At 31.7% G+C, this 6,315-nt stretch overlaps 1 non-coding gene across 1 annotated transcript; it reads left to right on the forward strand.

The window, feature by feature from the left end:
• Nucleotides 1-1,034: 1,034 nt before the first annotated feature.
• On the forward strand, nt 1,035-1,137 carry LOC123862579 (U6 spliceosomal RNA). Its single transcript, XR_006795280.1, has one exon. It is a non-coding gene; the product is annotated as a U6 spliceosomal RNA (small nuclear RNA).
• Nucleotides 1,138-6,315: the final 5,178 nt, after the last annotated feature.

Below are 6,315 nucleotides of genomic sequence, written 5' to 3' on the forward strand. Positions count from 1 at the left end.
TTAGGACAGAGTCATATACTATATAGCCCATGTGCCAGATCTAGTGTGCTGCCTGAATTTGTAAATAAAGTTTTATTGGGACACAGGCATGCTCATTCTTTCATGTATTGCTCATGGCTGGCTTTGTGCTCCAACTGCAAACCTGAATAGTGGAAATGAAGACTGCATGGACCATAAACTTTTGAAAACATTTGCTCTCTTGCCCACTATACAAAAAGTTTGCTGATCCCTAAATTGTTTATCAACATAAATGATTACAAAGTACAAAGAGTGTAAATAGATGTCTATGTATATCTATATGTGTATATAGATATACATAGATATCACTGATCACCATATACTAAAAATAGAAATAAAAAAATTAGAAAATCACCACCAGAACAGAAATCCATACTATCTGGAAGCTCGCTCTCTCTGTCAAATAAATAAAATCTTAAAAAAGAAAAGAAACAATAAAATTATGGGATGGAAAGTAAAAATATTGAATTAGGAAAAAATAGAATCAATTAAAAAAATGTTGGAGGTGGCTCTTTGGAAAAGCAAATAATTACTAGGTAATGTACTTAAAATCAAGTAAACATAAGGGAGTATAAGCAGAGATAGAAAAGGTGTTTAAAAGAAAGATAAAAGTCTACTTTGACCGAATGGATTAGTAACAGTTGATGCTTTACAAAATAAGTGTTTTATAAAAGAAAATATTACAAAGTAATAAAACTTGCCCTAAAAGAAAGTGAAAATCTAAACAGGCAAATTACTAAAGATTTTAAAGAGCCTTTTTTTTTTTTTAAAGGGTTACAGAGAAATAGTAGGCCCAAATTCCAACAGCCTTTAAGGTAAACTCTATGAAATTGTTAAACCAGTAACTCCAGTGCTATTTAAACTGTTCCAGGGCAAAGAGAAAAAGGGCAACTGGTAATGTCATTTATGAAATGAGGATGACCGTGATAACAAAATCTAAATAAAAGGGCGCAGAAGATGAAAATTATAGACCAATTTCACTTATGAACAAGATGCAAATATATATTCAATAGAGCTTGCTTCAGCAGCACATACACTAAAATTGGAACAATGCAGAGAAGACTAGCACAGTCCCTGCACAAGGATGACACTTCAGACCAAGATGCAAATATACGTTAAATAAAACCTTAACCAAATCAAGCAACATATTAAAATAACCTAAATGGGACTTGTTCACTAAATGTTAAAATGGTTTAATATCTGTGAAGCTATTAATATAATTCATCATGTTAACCAAACTATTACAAAAAAAAAAACACCCAAAATTCACAACTTCAGTGAAGTCTGTAGATATTTCCACAGTGTTTCATAAGAATACATCCATACAAAGTCTATTATTTATAGCAGCTTAATCAAGGAAAGGACAAATAATCATAGTTGAAATGTGGGCAGAGAATAAATAAAACTGTCATACAGGTTTAAAATATAACTTAGTGTTATATAGAGTTTGATGTTACCTAATAGAATATTGATTACTCCATTTAAACTAAAACTTGTAAATGTATAAGCATTTTTATAGATGGTATTGATTGATTTATCACATCTTTCTGTCTTCACTGAAGAAATAAAAAATGCATTCATTAACACTAATCTGAAAAATAAAACTAATCTGAGTAGGATTATAATTTACTGGGAGTTTTGAATAAATATCTCTTCAAATATAAAAATTTATATAAAATATTTGTAGAACATAACTGGCTCAAATATTAAGAAAATAATGTCTATACTATTGTTGGGTTAATAAAATCAAACTGGTATACCAAAGCACAAGTTTGGAGGTTAGAAATCATAAATTGATGAATACTATTTGTATGCAAATTTGGCTTCAAACTCTAAGAAATGTTCCTACTGTCTCTTAAGTGTGAAGACAGTAGTTTGTTCCTTTATGGAGTATGGATACTTGCCTTTCTAGTGCCAAAGCTAATGACTGTTAGTGTTATTTAGGTTATGATTGCTGGGAATTGGACTAATATTAGATATCAACCTTAGAGATTATTTTATGCACATCAAAGCATCAGACAATAAACTGTTGTATGAAGAGTTTAAATGATAAGGTTTTATAGAAAAAAAATCAGAAAAACATTTGTGATGTTGTGATTATGACTCCCTTTCTAATAACCTTGAAAACTGAATATTTCACACCTCAGGTAGGAGCCATCTAGTGATTGAATATTCACGTACTATTCCACAGCCCAAAAAACAAATGTGGCAGCTTTCTGATTTCAACTATTTGAATAGTAATGGTAGAATGTGGAATTATGGTATAAAATGTAATCAGAACCTTTCCATACTTTTAGAACGTGAATTTATAATTTTCTCATTAGACCAGTAAATTTGTCACCACCAACAAACATATCCTAAGATAATTCTTTGATAATGGTTTTTGTGTAACATACTGAATAAAGAAGACTATAAACTAGTAGTTTTTCAAAATAATCTGTAATTTTCCCCATCATGAAGTATTAAATATTTGACTATGTTTTACAAACATCTCGAATATGTTATCCTCTCAATTTATGGGTCTATATATTTTATTACCATGCTACAAAGACAGCAAATAGAGCTATGAACAATTGTCCAGTGTTTTGTATGGGTATGTGAATTTAAAGAGAGAAGTAATTTTACCAAAATCAAATTACAAAACTGTTGCACTCATAATTTTTTAAATAATGTCTTCAATTGCTTGAAAGTTGATATCTAATATTAGCCCAATTCCCAGCAATCATAACCTAAATAACACTGACAGTCATTAGCTTTGGCACAAGAAAGGCATGAATCCATATTCAGTGGGGAAAAAAAAAAGGAACGAACTACTTTCTTCACACTTAAGAGATAGTAGGAATATTTCTTAGTGTTTGAAGCCAAATTTGCATACAAAAGGTATTCATCAATTTATGATTTCCAACCTCAACTTGTGCTTTGGTATACCAATTTGATTTTATTAACCTTATTCAACTCTTCTTTTTTTTTTTTTTTCAACTCTTCTTTATTATTTGCAGTTATTTCAGAAAGTTTGCCACTGTGGGGATTCCCACCCCCATTCTATTTTGAGCAGACAAAGGTCTTTAAGAAAAAAAAAGTCTATCGATATTTCTCTTCCCATTCTCTTCCATGGCAATCCTTAAAGTGTGGACAGTGGACAATTGGGATCCCTGAGATCCTTTCAAGGGTCTGCAAGATCAAATTATTTTTATAGTAATATGAAGACATCCTTTGCCTTTTCACTCTGTTGATATTTGCAGTGATGATGGAAAAGTAATGGTGGGTTAAACTGATGGTACTTCAGTACAAATCCAGAGTGACACCAAACTTACTGTATTCTTCCCTGTCCTGTACTTGTAGCTAACGAAATGCCAGTTTGACTGTTCCCTGATAAAGCAGTAAAAAAGTAATTAATCATAGTAAATCTCAACCTTTACTATTTTTTTTTTGGTAAATCTCAACCTTTGATTATATATTTTTAAAGTATCCTAAATGATAAGGACAAATATACATAGAATACTTCTGCATACAAAGTATAGTGTTGGGAAAAAGAACATGTATGAGTGTTTGGATTGTGAGTTGGACTAGCCACTTTTTTAAGTGAAACACCATTTTTACTTAAAAAGAATAAATGATAAAATAAGATTATTCAGACTTGGGTATTTGGCAGTTATTTTCACAAAAATAAACAATGTGGATCTTAAACTTCAGGGAAACAACTGACATTTGTTGCCAATGAAAAAAATGTGAGGTTTCAAGTGAAAATTAGAAGTTTAGACAACCTGTATCTTCCACTAATGGAAATGAAATCTTCCCAGTATTTAAATATTATTATTACCAATTTATCAGAAGATAACATTTTTATATTGTATAATGAACAAATATTTCTCAAATGACCAAAACATAATGTTAAAAAAAAATCATACATAGGGGAAATGATCCACTTAAAGTACAAATAGAGTGAATGAACTTAAAATATTCCATTTCATTATATTAAAATAATAAAAAAAGTTTATTGGTATATAGTTTCAGGTTCTACACTGCAGCCAATCTTTAGAAAAATACCACTTGATGAGTTTTGATGTAATATTAAAGAAGATCACTCACAAGTATCTCAAAAGACTATTAAAATACTCTTCTGGGGCGCCTGGGTGGCTCAGTCGTTAAGCGTCTGCCTTCGGCTCAGGTCATGATCCTGGGGTCCTGGGATCAAGCCCCACATCAGGCTCCCTGCTCCGTGGGAAGCCTGCTTCTCCCTCTCCCACTCCCCCTGCTTGTGTTCCCTCTCTCACTGTGTCTCTCTCTGTCAAATAAATAAAATCTTTAAAAAAATAATAATAAAATACTCTTCTGTGTGAGACCTGCTCTCCTCATACACTTCAATTACAACAGTATATCATATCAGAGAAACTACTGTATGCTAGATACTTGGTTACAGTCTTGGAACACAACCTTGAGCCAGACTGATGAGATACTTGCTCTCACTGAACACACACAATTGTTCTGGGCTGTGTCTCTGGAGCCTGGGACAATAGGTATCCAATGATTGATAATTATAATTTTACAAATAGTTCTGTTCTCTGAATTTACATTCACAACTAATCTTGCTGATTTCTCTTTCATTGCTTTCCACCCCTCCCTTTCAAAGTATGTATTTTTAGGGTACTGTTCTTTTCCCTCCTTTCTGGGTATTTGTTCAACTTAAATGTACTTCCCTGTCACCAAATGTTCTTGACTCTTTAATAGATATTGGCCACTAACTTGAATTTCTGATGATCTACTTCACTCCTTTGCATTGAAATATCAATAACCATTCAAAACCAACATATCTCAAAATAGTTCAGTTCTCTATCTCCACTTCTTCATGGAAAAGCTTTCTTTTCTACTAGAAAGACCATCTGGGTCAATTAGCCCAATTATATCACATCAGCATAACATGACCATATATTTTTTCACATTAAAACTGAGTAACACAGTCTGATATGTGTGTATGTGTGTATTATTCCATTGCTGTTCTTTTATGTAATGTTTTATTCTGTTTTAATTTCTAGCATGCTTTTGAGAACATTTTTTGAAATGAAATTCATATATACTAAATAAAACAAAAACTATTTTAATGTAAACAATTCAGTAGCTTTTACTACATTATCAATGTTGTAGAACTACCACCTCTATTTAGGATAGTTTCAAAATATTTCTCTCCTCCCCACTCCCTGACAACCACTACCACTATTCTTTCTATAGGTATAGGTTTGCCTATTCTGGATATTTCATGTAAATATGAAATGTATTTTTCACTTAGCATAATGTTTCTGAGGTTTATGCATGTTGTAGCACCCATTCATATTTCATATTTATTTTTAAGACACATGATAAAATTTCAGAAACCTCAGTCATTATGTAGAAATCATTAAGCTAGCCTCAGGATTTAGAGATAAAATTATACGCTTAGAATAAAAGTAGGAAAAATTTAGCACAATTCCTTATAAAATGGATAACTTCGCTATCTTCAGAAAAACCTTAAAATGTCTTGGTAAGAACTGCCATTGGAGACTTGAGTGATATCATACCCAATCAAAATAATCAAAATGTATACCCAGTATACCCAGCTTAAAGAAAAATGGAATTCATTCACTTGTGTTGTCATCTTATTTTCAGAAATAATGATGTGGTAAGCATTAGTAGATAGAATTTGTAAGTATTTAGTTAACACAGTCCTAAGGAAAGATAAAATGTATTTGGAAGACATGGATGTTTAATTCACAAGGGAAATCTACTTTGTCTGGAGACAGAGGTAGTTTATCAGGCTTCTCTGTAGATGGGATGAAATATCACTCTGGACAATCTAATTCTCTTTGTTTTGATTCTGTGCTCATCAAGAGACCTTGAGGTTATTTACTTAGAAGTTTTATACTAATAAGTACTCCCATGGATAATGGACATGAGTATCTCCTTTTGGAAATAAACACACTGGCATTGTGGTATACAAGGAATCTGTTTAGCATTAATCAGTCTATAGCACCTAGCAGAGTACCTGACACAGAACACATTCGGTAAATGTAATTTGAATGAACTAGTAAGGGAACACAGCATCTATAATACTTTGTGCTTAAAATTGGTGTAGGTAGAATAAGTTGAAGAAAATATATTTTGTTAGTCATTTCACCATCTTTCCCTAATGTAAAGTATTTGGGATGTTTGATCATTACATTACTAGGTCGAAAAGAATAAGTGAATTAACAATATGCTTAGGCTAGTTAAACAATTTGGGAAGTTAGAATTATTAATATAGATTTTAATATAGTAAACATCCAG

The sequence above is a fragment of the Mirounga angustirostris genome, unplaced genomic scaffold, assembly GCF_029215605.1.
Source record: "Mirounga angustirostris isolate CCGP_5_RB_7025 unplaced genomic scaffold, mMirAng1.0.hap1 SCAF_9, whole genome shotgun sequence".
Taxonomy (NCBI): domain Eukaryota; kingdom Metazoa; phylum Chordata; class Mammalia; order Carnivora; family Phocidae; genus Mirounga; species Mirounga angustirostris.